Consider the following 18084-nt stretch of genomic DNA (forward strand, 5'->3'; position numbering starts at 1 on the left):
TGAATAGCCTGTTGGCAAATCTAAGATCCTTGGTCATACTCATCCACATTGTGAGTCACTTCATTGTGCTGCCACTCAATCATTAAATCTGATAAGTTATAAATGGAGTTTTTAAAGACCCATCTCTTGGCTTTCTTGCTAATTAACAGAATGATGTTTACTGTGAAATACACTAAATGTGTCCATTCTCAACATCATCAAAATTCACACTGATGTTGAATATGCTGATGCCAATTCTTCTTTCCTGAAATCAGTAAGAGTAGCACTTCAAGTTCAAAGGAAGGAAGGGAGGGATAGATTTCATGCTCTAATGCTTGCACAGTGACGTCAGTCCATTCAAATTATGTGAACATGACATCACTATGCTTGCTGCACTAAAGCATGAATAATGATAACATGGTGAGGGTAGACACTTTTTGTGTCTGAGTAGATCACATGGTGAGGGTAGACACTGATTTTGGGTGTTTAATAACTACATTTGTTTGATTTTACGTCTATGATTAATACCATTCTCTTGTTTGCTGTTTTCTTTTCAATGATCGAGGGATGAGTGTTTAATAGTTACATTTATAACATATAAAGTTCAATTTTATGAGTTACACAGCTCTCTGTTAAATGTCCAATTTCAATTGTGACTTTCATTCATTATCTTCTGCTTCACCTTCATTATGTTCTTCACTTGCTTCGCCTTCATTATGTTCTTCACTTGCTTCGCCTTTATTATGTTCTTCACTTGCTTCACCTTCATTATGTTCTTCACTTGGTTCGCCTTCATTATGTTCTTCACTTGGTTCGCTTTCATTATGTTCTTCACCTCCTTCGCCTTCATTATGTTCTCCTGGCGTGCCTTTTTCATTCTGCCCTGTTTGTACCTCTCTCTCTCCACCTTCCATATCTTCCACTCCGTCTTCATCAGTAAAATTGTAAATGTCATTCTGATCCTGCAGGTTGCCAGTTACTACTGCAGGCAACTCTGTATATACTGACCTGCATGCTGTATCTGGGCTGCGTATCTGCAATGTGGTAGAAAAATAGATGCGATATTAAAACAGAGTACATTAAAATAAAAGTTTGCCATTGTGACATTTACCTAGCTTCTCCCCATTCCAGAAAAATAACAACAAAAACATTTATACCATAAATAGGCCTACATGACACATGTCTCTCCCCCAATAATTCAATTAGCAGTTATTGGGAATAAAACTTGACATTTCAAATGTCATCAATTTCTAGGTGTTTTTGCACACTGGAACCAGCTGCAAGACTTGGAACGAGACATAATTTCAATTATGTTTGTTGTTGTTGTTGGTTTTATTTTCCAATGTTATAAAAATAATGATAAAAATATGCACAGTTTACAATGCAATCAACAAGTTTTCAAATGCCAAGGCTTGTGCCAAGTCTTTGAATTCTGTGACAAGAATGTGAAAAATATGTGTTTGGGGTGCTTTTTTCACCCACAATTTGAGCAAATTAAAAAAAAAAAATGTTTTATTCCTACTTTGTGCTAATTAAATTATGATGATATGGAAGTTGTTTGTCAACCACATTGATTAGTGTTTTATTTTTTATGGAGTGGGGGGTAGTGATTTTTTTTTTATAGTTATACTCTGTATGGAAATAAGATTGTTTCAGTTGTGCTGGGGAGTGTTCACGCACTAAACATTATGTCAGTTCAGTCATATCAACAATTATTATAGGGAATAAAGGTATTGCTTTTAACAGCTGCCTTCAATCTACCATTATTCTTTAACACTGAACAACTCAGCTTCACCTGTTTGTTCTACTTAAAATATTTTACTCTCACAACACTGGTACATGATTAATTACATTCTTAATTTTGAAATGACCATCCCAACCAAAGGCAGATGTTAGTATTGCTCCCCCCCCCCCCCCATGATGATTTTTTAGGTGATGAAAAAGAAAAAAAAAGGAAAGGCAAGGAATGACATTCCTACATAACTACGCATGTGATTTCCATTACAAACTCAAAACTACAATTCTAAACATGATATTGTAATACACTTAACCGGCCCCGGTGGCCCAACCGGCCCTGACAAACAGCCAGCCCATTTCAAAATTCCCCGACCATCAATATGACCAGTCCGACTATGCATTTCAATCAAAAGTACATACAAATCAAACTGGTTTTATTCAGTTTTAAATCTAAGGAATACTTACATCACTTGCCAATGGCACACCCTCTTCATTCAATTCTTGATCTGTGATGAATCGGTCTTCAATCACTCGTTTCCATCGTCTTGCCAGCAATGAGGCTACCTTGTCTCTCTTTGTATGATTCTCCAAGTGGTTTACCAAGGCCGTTATCCCACTGATGTGCGAAAGTGTGACTTTGCCTTTTAAGGATAAAACAAAATAATGGAAAATGTTACAAGAATCAAAAATGGGGATGAATGTATTGCCACTCCTTTCAGGGACACTAGTATGGCCCAGATCCACTGCACATTCTAGAAAAATACTGCATTGATCTTGCTGAATGATACATTAAGCCATTTAAGGGTGATGGAAATTCTTGAAAATACATTTCTTTTCTAACTATTTAATTTGCACTAACTAGCAATTTGAAAAGGAGATATTTCGCACTGACACTTTACACATCTTGTCACAAGACTGCCAATTGCCAGAGGTATATAACTCTTGACTCATCCTTATTACTCCAGACAATTCAACATTTTCTTTTTCAATATTAGGGTGACAAAAAAAAGAGAAATGTTTGCTACAGCTCAAACATACTGAAATTATGTAGTATTGTTCCATCGCAAAGTCAGGTTAAAAAAATTATAGGTCTCGTATATGAGATTTATTGGCAGTTCGTAAAATTAAAAAAATATTATGATGTAAACTTTATCACTTGCAGTGGATTAATAATTGTACACCAGTTGTTTTGAGAGTATTATGAAAAGTCTAAACATTTTTTTTCTTTGGAACCAAGGTCAACATCAAAATGTTAAGATATTTCACAATGCCTCCAAAAGACTAATGCAAAGCTCTTCATGTCATTCATAACTGGCACAATTTCATTACAATTAGAGGTTAATAACTGCGCATCAGTTTTTTTCGGGAGGCATTGTGAAAAATCAAAACATTTTCCTTTGGAACCGAGGAATATTCCGAGGGGCGCAGCCCTGAGGGATATTCTCAAGGGCCAAAGCAAAATGTTTTGATTTTTCACAAGGCCCGAAAAAGAACTGATGCAAAGTTATTAACCTCATTCATAACTGTCAAATTATTTTATGATGTAAAATTTACTTTAAAAATTACTTTTTTGAAAGCTTTTCCTCCCCGATTTAAAAATCAGAAAGGCTATGAGGATTTCATAGCCTTTCAATTGACAGATGCACGTCAGCAACTAAAAACAATACCTTCATTCTCTAATTGACAATAAGCAGCAACAGTTTTTCAGAAGTAACATTATTAGGCCTACTATTTGGATGTCATTACTCATTAGCAACACCTCTTTTGGCACCTACTATTTAGAGCAAACATGATGCAAACTTAACCCGTTTGAAATCTAAACTAATAAAATCAGAGACTCTCTCTTTGTCTGTTCACGAATAGGCTCCTAAATGATGTACTTTCATACTGAACTGACCCCGTACAATGATAGAACAGGTATCTAAGATGTGCAATGGGTAGGTTAGAGTAGGGGGTCAATCGTTTACTATGCAAATAACAAAAAAAAAAAAATGAATAATAAACAGCTTGGTTGCTATGCGGTCCTACACATGGATTACGCGTGCAACATCAGGGTCATGTTATACGCGCGATGACGGTGATGCTCGCGTCAGACGCGAACGCACGGTAACTGCGGCGACGCGTTCACTGTGCACAGTGGCCATGGCCACTGCGAAGCACGGGTACCCGCTAGTTATAATAAAATTGTACATCATGACTTGTTATGTGGAGCAACACTACGGATAATATTTCTTGTTAGGAACGCAAACTAGAGGGCATTATCGTGAAATTTGTCACCAGTGACAAATTTCCACGGCAGGACAATTTCGCCTTTGACAGCTCGCGTATTCTGCGAGAGAGTGACTCGCACAATCGTAGTTGATCGCTGGAGGTCGCAGCGATCCACGACTGTTTCCCTGGTTCTTTTCGCTGTTTTGTCACATGATCACTTCCGAACTAAATAAATCGTAATTAACCTGTTTATTTTCCATCAACCCCACTTTTCCCTTCTCTTCAAGACCACGTACTCTACCACTTTTAGAATGTTATCTTATCCAACATGAAAAAAATATAGATCACAACCCACGACTTATTTAGTGTAAATTTAAGGAGACTTGGTAAACTCTCTATGATACTGATCGTGGAATTTGTCACCAGCCCGTGTTAACTGCAGCCAAAATCCCATAGGTGGTGACAAATTCCACGATCAGTATATAGAGAGTTTGCCGAGAGTTTCCTATATATACTGATCGTGGAATTTGTCACCACCTATGGGATTTTGGCTGCAGTTAACACGGGCTGGTGACAAATTCCACGATCAGTAATAGAGAGTTTCCTGTGAGAATTATTATTTCAGAGACTCCAACTCTCCCGTTTTCGACGGGAGATCTCCCGCCGAAAACCCATTTTTGCAAAATCTCCCGTTCTCCCGCTTATGATTTAATTTCTCCCGCCATGGCTCTGTGTCTCCCGTTGGAAAGGATTTCTTACTTATTGCTATCGTATGTTGAAAAAATAAGCCTTAGATAGCACTAGAGAGCATCTAGAACCTGGGAATTTCGCGCTTCGCACACATCAACTTGGAATCTCCCGTTTGCTAGGGGTTTCAGGCGGGAGAATCTCCAGATCAGAAGGTGCTTTGGGTTGGAGTCTCTGTTATTTATTACATAGTATTACAAGTTAAAGTGTCTGAGCATTCATCGTCCCGCCAGGAGATAGTGTATCAATAGGTAAATGCGTGGTGGAAATTTGTCACCGCTTGCCTCTTGTGTGAGGAGAGCTTCGCACGCACCGAACAAAAGCTTTCATTCAAAATCACGGAAGCGTGCAAGCGGTCTGATATTCGGGTACGTGTTAGAAGATGTCACCAGTGACAGAAAACACGATATGGCCAACTAGAGCAACTGTTCTCCAAGCAGAAGTGTCTGAGCATTGAACCAGATAGCCACGAGTGTATATGTTTACCCCATTGCACACCCACACACACATAAACAAAAAGTGCATAGCGCATATGAACTACACTTGAACTTGAAATTTGGCCTTAGACTAGCACACACTAGCAAACTCCATCACTGTGGAAAGTGCATAGCACACTACCAAACAGACATTTCAAAGTCTCAACAGCGAATGGGTTAATACTCAATACGCTTATTTGTTTGCCACATGAACAAAAATTGTTTTTAGGTACAGTGCCTCTTAAAGATCAGTACTATGCCAGATACTGAAGAGGCTGACCTGGTTAAAGAGAGATTACATAACTAAATTAAAGTAAATAAATAGGTAAACAATATTGTACACTTATTGTACTTCAAAATGCTCTTACCATTCTTCTGGATACTGCCTGCTTTGGGAAATAATCTGCTTTCAACCACAGTGGCCATCAACTCACCTAACAAGTAGGAAAAAAAGTAATTGAATTTGTTGGAACAATTGAGATTTCATTTTATTCCCATAATAATTACCACAGTAAAGTAACCACCACAATTTCCACATTCCAACCGAAAACAGGGTTGGGGTCCACATAATTCCACACATTTACCAGCTTAATTGTTCCAGTTCAGGGAACATGTTTGGTTTGGATCAGATCTGGGCTTCTTTATACAATTTTGCTGGGGAAATAATTTTGACAGGAAATTTGTTTTTAGAAAATGCATGCCCAGAACATTGCATTTTTTCATTCATTTGTAATAATGATTGCCATGCAATTCCAAAATATCTCTGGAAAATTCAGTTGAAAGTACATTACTAGAGCAGGGTGATTAAGGGAGAAAGGGTAATAATATTGCAAATTTTGAAATCAATATGGCATAACAATGGGGATGAGGATTGGGTAAATCACACTGAAATCAAAGAAGAAAACAAGAAAATTGGAAAGGGGAAAGGAAAAGCATACAACAGGTTTCAGTTCAAACAATATCACAATCTCAGGTCTTTTCTTTTTTTTTTCTTTTTTTTTAAATAAATTCCAGGTCTCTTTTAATTTCTGAGGTGTACTACTTGTTGGAGTAAAGCAGATAAATCTCCCCAAAGAGATGGTCTTGTTGGTCTACAAACGTGAAATTTTCACAAATGATTTGTTTTTAACAAATAGAATCACTTGATGACCATTTACTGCAAATTACAGTCCCCTTTGCATGCATTACATCCGATTTGCATGCATTACATCCAATTTAATAATATATTAAGCAATTTGAGTTGTCAAGATGGCAATTTTAAGGATTCAGATTCAAGGTTTCATTATAAGGGATACCTAAAGTGTAAGTTCCAGAAAATGTCACTCCCCAAATGTAAATGACACACATACTTGCTAAAAGAGTGAGAATGACTCCAAGAAATATTGAAAACAACTGCAAAAAGAGTGCATTTTGAGGAAAAATTTTTCTTTAAAGGGATTTAGTAGCTTTCAAAAACAAGAGCAATTATATCAAGATTAATAATATTATATTGTTCCAACAGTAAAAACAAACTACTGAAAGTTTCAGATCAAATGAAAATCATTTACTACCTTAAAACAGTGTAACAAACGATGCCAAGCATATAGTCGAATACCAGTACCCTCTGCTGATAGCCCACCAGGCCGCTAGAGACGGGGGACTTTACAACAGGAAATGGGTGTGTGGAAAAGCACATGGTTTTTATAAACCATCCGGTGTTGGTTAATAAATTTTGAGTGTGAAAATCATTGATATCTCGAAGGTATAAAAGCAAGCAATTAGCTTGCAATTTTGAAGAGATACCAGACCAGTGGCGGATCTATGGGGGGGGGGGGTTTAGGGGGTTTAAACCCCCCCCCCCCTTGGGCCCTTGGGCTGGCAAAAAAAAAAAAAAAAAAAAAGGTTGTTACGCTGATGGGCCCGGCATATGCATCATGCAACGGGGGGGGGGGGGGGGGGGAAGGCAAACCCCCCCGTTGCAAAAAAAGCTAGATCCGCCCCTGCAGACTGACCTAAGTGTTTATTATTATGTTGGCAAAATAAGCTAAATCGAATAAATGTGATTTGGATATCACTCAATGTTACTGCATCCCTTTAAGTTTAAGCGTTATTCCTCATTTACCTCCTTCAGAATGTGAAATTTATTTACATTCTTTTGGAACAGTTTCACTCTTTTGGAGTAGTTTTCATGCTTGTTTTTCACTTTCACATTAAGAGAGTACTATGTACGGGAATGAAAGACAGCTTGAATCTCCAATATGTAGCTTCTGGATTTTGCACAGCTCCAACCCCTATCATGCCTACAGGTATGTTGAATATTTACACTGCACTGTGCATTGACACCTTAAGTTATAAATCTTTCTATTTATGCTCTATGAGGTAGGCACAGTGAGTGGCACTGGCACAGGACACATACATACCATCATGACTTCTGGACCTAGATGTAGACCTTGGACTGCTTCTATGGTGACTTCTATCCCTCCTTCTGGACCTAGAAGTAGACCTTGGACTGCTTCTATTGTGACTTCTATCCCTCCTTCTGGACCTAGAAGTAGACCTTGGACTGCTTCTATGGTGACTTCTAGAAAGTCTATCCCTCCTTCTGGACCTAGAAGTAGACCTTGGACTGCTTCTATGGTGACTTCTATCCCTCCTTCTGGACCTCGAAGTAGACCTTGGACGGCTTCTATGGTGACTTCTATCCCTCCTTCTGGACCTAGATGTAGACCTTGGACTGCTTCTATGGTGACTTGTATCCCTCCTTCTAGACCTAGATGTAGACCTTCGACTGCTTCTATGGCGACTTCTATCCCTACTTCTGGACCTAGATGTAGACCTTTGACTGTTTCTCTGGTGACTTCTATCCCTACTGCCTACAGAATCATACCGGTGATAACTTCTGGAGCGATTGCTACACCTACTGCCTCCAGCGTCATACCGGTGATGACTTCTAGAGGGACTTATGTTATCCATCTAAGTATATACACTAGTCGATCTGAAAAGAAAAAAAAATACAGAGAAAAGACAATCAATAACCAGATCATGAATATACCTCACTGTTCATTTTTTCTGGGTTACCCAAATTTGAAAAATTGGTAGATCTACTGCAGTCTGAATCACAGTGCACCACACCCATTAATTTCAAAGGCTAACCCTAATGCCCATACGTTTCTGAAAAAAGAGTGGTTCCCCCGGGATTTGAACCCGGGACCTCTCGCACACCAAGCCCTTGCTCACCCATACCACGCCATTGACGGCCGATGATGGAATGTTTCATTTGTTTAGAATATTAATTAAGCAGATCCTTACCACTACTAGTCACTAGATCTAGTAGCCAGGCCTAGCTAGTAATCTCGCTAGTAGAATATACGATTTCATGTAGTAGACTTGACGAAAAACTCTGTTTAGAAGAGGTACATGGTACAGCAGCACATTCAAGAAAATAATGTATTTCAAGACCGAATGGATGTCTTCGCCATGATAACTGTGCGTGCCGCGCCGGTGCCCTAGTGTTAAAAATACAGGTTTTATTTACGGCTCGTACGTAGCTACCATAGAATAAGTAATCCAAGAAGGCTAAGCGCGCATTCACTCATGTGTTTAACGAGTGTCGTCTTTTTTCCCCATAGGCTTGCGTGTTAGAGAGGTGAAGCGACCACATTTTACATGCACCCAGGGGAACACAAAACGTTATTTACAGTCTGAGTAGCATTTAATTCAAAATACCATTAGTCTTACAATAAATGTACAATTTTATATACAACAACATATTTATATATATTTTAAAAAATATATATATGTTAATATTATTTAATTGTTTAAACTTTAAGAAATGAAATAAATTAATCTTAATGAATATATTCGATTGTTCATATCGCGTGAGCTCAGCGCAGCTCAGCTCAGCTCAACCGGGGCGCCGCACCGAACTAAAACATAGTGGAATGCGTGTCCCTATTCCCAACATACACGAGACCGTGCAGCCAAATTAACGTGTTGCGTCGCCATCTTCTTAGGGCAATTTTTCCTTATATGGAGTGCGCGCTTAGGCGCGGTCAGACTGGGCCACTGGTACGCGCGCAAGCAAGAGTACGCCGTCCAGTGGCTAGTGATTATGACGTAACAATGCACGTTTGTATATGACAATGGCTTACGCTTCGGAGACACAGCCCGCACTCCACACTAACTAAGGAAAAATTGACCTAACAAAATGGCGGTGGTAGCAAGTTTTGGTGGCTGCGCATTTCCTGGGTGAACACGCATTCCACTATGTTTTAGTTCGGTGGGGCGCCGGTGTGACAGCGGAGAGCGCGTCCCGGGCCCCCTGTCCCCCCTGCGCAGATTACAGTATTACTTGGATCTGAGTCAAGATGGCGGCCGTAATATGCGCATGAGATTCATTATGCTAGTGCTGAGTGTTTTCCCCCGGAGCAGAGCGTCCCCCGTAGCTTTATAACAGGCACGCACGCGCGGAATCGATCGCGCACGTGCGGAATCGATCTCACACGAGGAAACGCAATCGATATACCTTTACGCTCAGCCTATTGAATTTAAAATCAGTAATTCACTCGCCACTGTACACACTGCTCGTGCCACGGCGCAGCGAACAGTCCCGGACACGCTCCTCTAGCAAAGAGCCACGAGGGGGGACGCGCTGCTCTAAGGGGGGACGCGCTGCTCTGGGGGGACCCGCTCCGCTGTTACACCGGCCTACTAGAGTACTGTTACATACAGTAATAATGCAGCGGCTATGACGCGTGAAATGCCCTTAGCAAGATAAGCTAGCAGCGAGCTAGCTCAGCTGAGCCGACCGACTCGGCGCCCAGTAGCTTGAAATACGTGTGCGTTCGTGCGTGCCTCAGAGCAAATCCAATAAACACGATCTACGTCTACGTCGCTTAATAGGCGTTTCTCATCACGTTTACGCGCACATTAGCTGTCTATTATCTAGTTAGTCTATGGTAGCTACATGTAGCCATGAAACTGCTATGCACGCGCCGTTAGTTGTGGATTTTGCTTGTAGTATATTGACCCCGTAACAATTTGATCTAGGTCTAGACAAACTCGCCCTGCCCTTTACAAGTAAAGTAGACGTGCATTTAACTATTTAATAGCCATGTAGATCTACTCATTGTGAATCTCTGTCACTGGCACAAAAACACAAGGTAGGCCTATATTCATTATTGAACAAGATAACATTTAAAAATCAAGGGGAATAAATGAAAACGTGAAGCTGCCCACCTACAGGGACCATCAATGATCCCATCAAAATAAGAGTTTTATTAAGGCATTATTTGTCGTATCTGCTGGGGGTCAAAGGGGGGGGGGGGCACTTTGACCCATGGCTCTGACCGGGAAGGAAAAAATGGGAAATTCTGCTAAATCAGCCCTTTTCCCTTAACCCTCTGGCCGGGAAAATCTACCCGTTGACCGGGATTTGCCCCCTCATGACAAGTGACCCCAGATACGCCACTGTTATTTGACATTATAGGATATGCTCATTTAGCGTGGCAGCCGCCTATTATGAGAGCTCATGAGATCCTATGGATTCACCAATAGATGTTGCTTTCAAAAGAAAGGGTAATATAAAAATGAAAGAAAAACTTTGAAATATAACAAATATAAGGCCACTTACCAGTGTGTGGTAAAATCAGACAACTTGTCTAAAATTTGTCACAAATTTTCTTTAGGTATGGAAGAAGAGAAAGGGGAAAGGAAAAGAGAAAAGAAAAAAGAGGAAAGAAGAAGAAGGCCAAGGGGAAGGAAGAACCTGGGGTGTTAAGTTGGATTGACATTTTCGGGGGAATTGGCGACTGCCAATGTTAGACAGTCATTGACCTCTAAAGTCTCTAACAACATGTTAGAGGTCATTTTTAGTGTTTGGGTTAACTGGGGGGGTGGGGGAACATTTCTGATGGGGGAAATGCCTATAACCCCCCCCCCCCACCCTCTCTCTCTCTCTCTCTCTCTCTCTCTTTAACTTATGTGAATTTTAACACTTCAATCTATCTTTTAGGCCCGTGAAGATTAAACTAGCAGAATTAGATTATTATCCATAATCATATAGATCTAGGCATTACAAAGAAATACAGTGTCACTCACGTCGTTACAAGTCGCGACGACGTGGAATCGGGGAAATCTCCACCGACTCCCGTCCTCAGATTTAGAAGACGACCCGAGGGTAAGAATTTGAGACGTCACCTCGTACTAAGCTTGACGTTCGGTCTGGCGTTAGAAAGCTGCCTAATGCAATGAAAAACCCCCACCCCATTCCTAAATAATCCAAACTGCCTTTAGAGCCACGTTCTATTACAACCACAACACACAAAAAAATGTAAATAAAAACAAACACAAAACAATAAATAAATATATATTTTTTTAAATTGTTCCAAATTCGAATAGACTAATAGTAATATAAATCTTAGGGCTTACCTTTATATCAGATGCCATGTACATGGCTTCCTGTGTTATCTTGTTCCGGTAACATGTGGGTTATGAAATTATAATCATCATGATTTAAAAAAACAAAAAACAAAAAATAATTGATCAAATGGAATTATAAACACTTTAGAATTAAAGAAATCGCGTAAATCAGAAATAATTTGTTTTATGTGTTTATCATTAATAATGATCAAGTCACTTGGTCTAATATCTAAATGAGACTCCATGAGTTTCTTCAGCAGTGGGCTCGCTTTTGACGACATATTTTTGTATCTTGACTCGACTCGACTATACAGTATTCGACTTGAGAAAAAGAATGAAGATGGCGTATCGATATCTCTTGTGAATATCGATACAGACCTCATTTTAACTTTCAACCAATGAAACAGCCGCAAATTTGCAAAGAATCGTTTTTCAAGTAGTTCAAGTTTTGACACGTCCGGCGCACCATGAATCGAAATGACGTCATCTCTTAGTTTGTTTGGGTTTTATCCTTCGATCTCTAACCACTGGATATAGCATAGTACCAAAGACGCTTAATTGAAAAGACTGGAAACTGCGCGATTTTCATGTACAAAACAAATGGACAGCGCGCGGTCATCAAGCGTGCTAATTAATTCATACGCGGGTATACTCAGTCGCACTTGGTGGGTAGTTTCTCAGTTATAGTGGTACGCAATATCCAATTAATGTACAATACAAATGGACGCGTGCGCAATCACCCATATATTGCGCAGTGAAACTTGATCATGGCAAGGCGCGTGATCAATAAATTCGACGCAACTGATTGGTGATTGATGCGCGTATTTCTTTTGTCACTGATTGTGTTTTGGCGTATTGTGGCATTGCCTATTTTTCATGTACACGAATTAATCCTTATTTTTCTAAAATATTTTGTTACGATTCAAGCACTTTATATCACAAAAATCGTGTATAATTTTAAAATCTTTTTAAGATAATATTAACACCATTTATCTTATAAATAATCAATGCTTGCGGGCGGACTGAGTTGTATTCTTAGCTCTGTGATTATAGTTCTGCCCGATTAGTCAGGCGCAAGATCGATTTACCGATCTTATGGAAAAGAATGGTTTTTGGCTGTTTTCAATCACCCGCCGCGTGATGGCGTAGAATTTGAGATCGTGCTACATAGACTCTACGCAGTCGTTTATTCAAAACAACCAAAAACATCAAAATTATTAATCGATCTGCACGCAAGAATGATAGGAGTTGCGTATACGTGAACGGGTGACATGGTAACTTCATTCTCACACACACACACACACACACACACACACAAACACACACACATGCACAGAATATTTCTCAGTATAGTTTCTTTTTGAAGGTATTGCAGTTTTGTTACGTTATTAGTAGTATACACACACGCACACACACACACACACATACATACACACAAACACACATATTTTTAGTGTCTCAATATGTAGCACTTTTATTCTAAGACAATGCAGTTCCATTTCGCGATTACTATGGTCCAAAAACTACCTGGCCTGATGTGCATGCTTGGTGGGGGGGGGGGGGGGTGGGGGGTCAAGTAGGAGAAGCAAACCCCATAATTTGAAAACCAAACAGGGTGTTGACCCATAATTATACGCAGAGCGGGAGATGTTTTTAGTACCGTTTTAGAATGTTTTCCCCTGCTCGTTTGTCATAATTCAATTGCATATCTTGGTATATAAGAAATCAAAACAAGTACAATTACATAATCTTACCCCCCGGTTCAATAGAGGGGTTTCGTAATGTCAAATTTTATGCACACACCTTTGTTAAATTTCGATAAGCAAACATTTGTTCACCTGATAACAAACAATAACATTGTAATGGATGGAATGATCGTCACCCGCAGTGAATGTTGCTATAGGTTTGACAAGCTACAATGTTTGTCCGACTTGGCAATACTAATGTATGCAGTTCGCCTTCTGACTATTGTGATGTGGTTGTATTTGACAGGTGAATACATAGTTTGTCTACATTACCAAATCATCTATTCTGCTCCACCCCCCCCCCTTCTACTCTATGTCTCTGAGCTTCACGATAAGATGTTACATTGATAAACATTAGCGAGTTGCAACCCAACTGATAACAAACAATACCCTTACCAGATTGCGTTATTTGACAAAGCGCCTGTTCGAACACGTCTATAAGGAACGGTTCGTTCAAATCTTCAAAAATATCGAGCCTAATTACGTATTCCAGTGGAAATTATCAAAAATGTCACGGCTCATTTTCTTTTATATTAACAGAGAAGTATCATTATGTATTCTTCATGATTCATGCGCTTTGTAAAAAATATTGAGCCATGACATTTTCCGTAAATATTTTTTGAAAAACGGTACTGCAAACCAAACATTTGTTGGCCATAGGTATAACACGCAACGCATCGCAAAGCATGACGGGACTAAGGTTTATGTATTAGTCATCAGGCCCCAAAACAGCCATAAACCGTTCTTTTGGGGAAGAACGGTATTTCGATCTTGTGCCTGACTGCCGATTGCGGTCCAAATGTGCTTGCTCCATGCATACTGCACGCTTTCCTATCTTGTTAACTCTTTGATAGTACCAAAGATATTAGAGTTAACAAGATAGGAAAGCGCACAGAATGCACGGAGCAAGCACATTTGGACCTCATTTGGGGAAGGGAGAAGAATTTAAGTGGAATTTTGTGAGAAGTTAACCCGTTGAAGACGAGTCCCGGGTATAATCGGGCTGGGGTCATAAGAATTGCGTGTAATAGCAAAATCAGCTCGTCTTCAACGGGTTAATGGAACTTAGTACAATTTTATGTGACTTTGTGAACCTTTGCGCAATTTTGCATAACTTTGTGAAAAGTTAATGTAACTTTGTACAACTTTGCGCAATTTTTTGCAACTTTGTGAGAAGGTCATGCAACTTTGTACAACTTTGCACATTTTTGTGCAACTTCGTGAGAAGTTTATGCAATTTAGTGCAACTTTGTACAATTTTGCGCAATTTAGTGCAACTTTGTGCAATTTTGCGCAATTTTTAGTGCAACTTTGTACAATTTTGCGCAATTTAGTGCAACTTTGTACAATTTTGCGCAATTTAGTGCAACTTTGTACAATTTTGCGCAATTTAGTGCAACTTTGAGAAAAGTTTGTGCAACTTTGTATAATTTTGCGCAATTTAGTGCAACTTTGAGAAAAGTTTGTGCAACTTAGTACAATTTTGCGCAATTTAGTGCAACTTTGAGAAAAGTTTGTGCAACTTTGTACAATTTTGCGCAATTTTGTGCAACTTTGTGAAAAGTTTATGCAACTTTGTACAACTTTGCGCAATTTTGAGCAACTTTGTGAAAAGTTTATGCAATTTTGTACAATTTTGTGCAACTTTGGTCAATTTTGTCAATTTTTGGCAACTTTTGTCAATTTCCACTGTGACATGGGGCCTATTCCAAAAGTACACAATGAAACTGAAACTTAGGGAAATGCATATAAGGTGTAAAATTACACGTACATAAACTTCCTTCTTGCATATATTGTATAAGTGCGCTTTAGTAATAATAACAGTTATAAAAATCAGACTGACACTATAATACTACAGCGTTTACAAACAGTATAATTTTCATCCTTACTCGGCAATACATGATATACGTAATTACTTGCGCAGGTAACTTGAGGCACTGCAAACTTATTTCAAATAATACCGCGCAGATTTATTAAACGCACACTTTCTCACTGAGCGTTGTAAATTGCATTTGACAAACTTATTTGACAATAAGGCTTGAGACAACGATTTTAGACAATTCTTGCTCTGACAAACTCTACCAGTATCAGTGTTCTAAAGACCGTTAAATTCAGATTTGACGCCATTTATCGACATCGGTGATTTTTTGACAAGTTTTAGATTGGCACATTTAGTGTGATTTTTTTTTTTTTTTTTTTTTTGTGTGTGTACCGTACTCTTTATGAAGCAAATTAATGACCGATGCATGCACAACATTTTGAAAAATAAGGCATTCCTTGTCTTTTTTTTAAATGTGGATAAACATGTACCACATACAGTACCTCAAAAACTAAATGACTCACCCATCAAACTGCCCTCGTGGTCTTATATTTGCTTGGAAATGAAATTTGATGCGGTTTGCATGTTTTACAAGTGATGGCTGAAGTCGATATCTGCACAAGTAAAATCTTGCCCTTTAAGAGGAAATGTACTTATAATGTAGTATGACTATTGTGTTCTGTATATGTTCGTATAACTAAGTAAGACAGGTTACGCTAACATATATTTTGTGTACATATTGTATCTATGGGCGTTATCTTCCTCATGCGTGGTTATAGCATCCGTATTATTGTTGCAATCGGAAAATGCGTAATGGTTTTATTTTGGCGATAAAAGACACATTGGCTAAGGGAGAATGGTTTCGTCTTCCTAATAAGATTTTCATCTTGTGTTTTTCAAACAGAAGTACGGCATTCTCAAATGAAAACATTTTGATCTAAAAACGATCTTCTTGAAAGAGTTACAAAGGTATAGTCTGACGAAGGGCCAATGAAAAGAAAGTCTTGGCAGCTAATGATACATGTGCGAATAAATGAATTAGATAAGGGAGCAGAGACACCGTATAACAAGTACAGTGAATGCTTTGTGAATGGTCCCCTCGTGTATGTCATATACAGTAATAGTCACAAGGATGCGGTATTTTATCACATGCTATACTACTTACCATAATTATATAACATAATACCGGTATAGGATAATCAAATGCATCGTTTCACACTATCCAATTTATTATGGAAGAGCGTGTCATTAAATATACAGAATAACTTTTATATGTTTAGACTTACATCGGTCATCCCTGACATCAGGCAGTGCAACATGTACACTCACAATAAACAGACTATTGCTGTGACGCATATACATAAACGCCAGTTTGTATAATTTCGTTTCTGAAAGCGTGCCGAGCTATCCTGTTGTACATGATGTATTGAACTTCATTTTAGTACGCAGTAATATTATTATGAGCACGCCTCCTACTTTTGTTAAACAATTTTATTATTTTCTTTATACAATGTCGACCAGCAGTTAAGTTTTGTGTTGGCTCAGTCACTGCTCAACGCTGTAGCAAAACCCAGCACTTGAAAGTCAGCTGCTTGGAGGCATGTCTCAATTGAATTTTAAGCGGTACACAAGGACATGATTATCATTTTCAAGATAATACGATCACTGATTTGTGAAGTACATGTACATGTATCTTGATATCATTAAATATACCCGATTTTTAAGGGTCTGTAAATGTTTAACTGTAAATGCATACTTTTCTACATTTATTTATTTACTTTTTCATTCAGTCATTCATTCATTCATTCGTTCATTCATTTACTTACTTACTTGTATTATTTTTACAGGGTATCTCCCCCAATGGGTTGAACACTGTTGTTCATGGAGGCCTAGCACGAACAGTATACTTGTACATCCACAAACATTGAAACAATATTACATCAACAAAAACAATTATAATACAATATTGAGTCTGATTGTAAAATGATATTCAGAATTCAATTAAAATTTTGGAAAAAAAACAGTATTTAAATCAATTGTTATTCATAAATTGATATACATTAGTTCACTTCTATTTTTAACAGAATATGTATCAATTGCAAAAGAGAGAAAGATAGTATGATATTGATAAAACAGTATGAGGTCCCCCCCCCCCCCCCACCTTAACCCGTTGAGGACGAGCCCCGAGTATACTCGGGCAGGTGCCTATGGGAAATGTGTGTTGTAGCAAAATCAATCCGTCCTCAACAGAATGAGAAGACTGCCCCACCCCAAATGTTTTACAACAGTATATCATATTTCTTGTCTATATCATATGCTATCTAAAAGAACATAGAAAGCATCAATATTACACTGATACACACAATCTTATTACAAATATCATGCACAAACATCGATTGTACATTATCAATGTATCAAAGAATCAAGGCATGTTCTCTGAAAATGTTTTCTTTCCATAGGATGCTGCCTGAAATACAAGAATGTACAGGAACAGAAACTGTTGGCCCACATTCATTGATTTTTTACTCAGCAACTACAACTACAGTGTACTCCCATTACAACAAATGTGGTTAAAATGAAATTTCTGATACAATCAAGTAAAAATTCAGGCACCCAAATTATATCTATACATCTGTATATAATTTACTGCTCGTCTGTAATGAAATCTCGATACAATGAAAAAAAAAAACCCACTCCATATCCTGAGGACTTTGTTATAACAGGAATGCACTGTAGTTACTACTGTATTCAAAATATGACATGAAAATGTTCACAATGAAAATGAGTTGGATTCAACACGAGCAACATCTGTTTAATGAATTATACATTACATAATCATTCATAAAAGAGACAACATTCAATCACAAATACGTTTTATTTCTGCTTTATTGCACTTTACACCACTTTCTGAATATATTCTGCAAATATACATCAAGCTCCAAAAATACATTTGATATAGAAAATTCTCTGC

The 18084-nt window shown here is 38.4% G+C and overlaps 1 long non-coding RNA gene across 1 annotated transcript; it reads right to left on the bottom strand.

The window, feature by feature from the left end:
* Positions 1–549: 549 nt before the first annotated feature.
* LOC140227711 (uncharacterized) lies at positions 550–8086 on the bottom strand. The gene is made up of 4 exons (XR_011901062.1): positions 7550–8086; positions 5519–5584; positions 2182–2357; positions 550–1013 (listed from the first exon to the last, which is right to left on the bottom strand). It is a non-coding gene; the product is annotated as an uncharacterized lncRNA (long non-coding RNA).
* Positions 8087–18084: the final 9998 nt, after the last annotated feature.

Source organism: Diadema setosum, chromosome 1 (genome assembly GCF_964275005.1).
Source record: "Diadema setosum chromosome 1, eeDiaSeto1, whole genome shotgun sequence".
In the NCBI taxonomy this organism is placed as follows: Eukaryota; Metazoa; Echinodermata; class Echinoidea; order Diadematoida; family Diadematidae; genus Diadema; species Diadema setosum.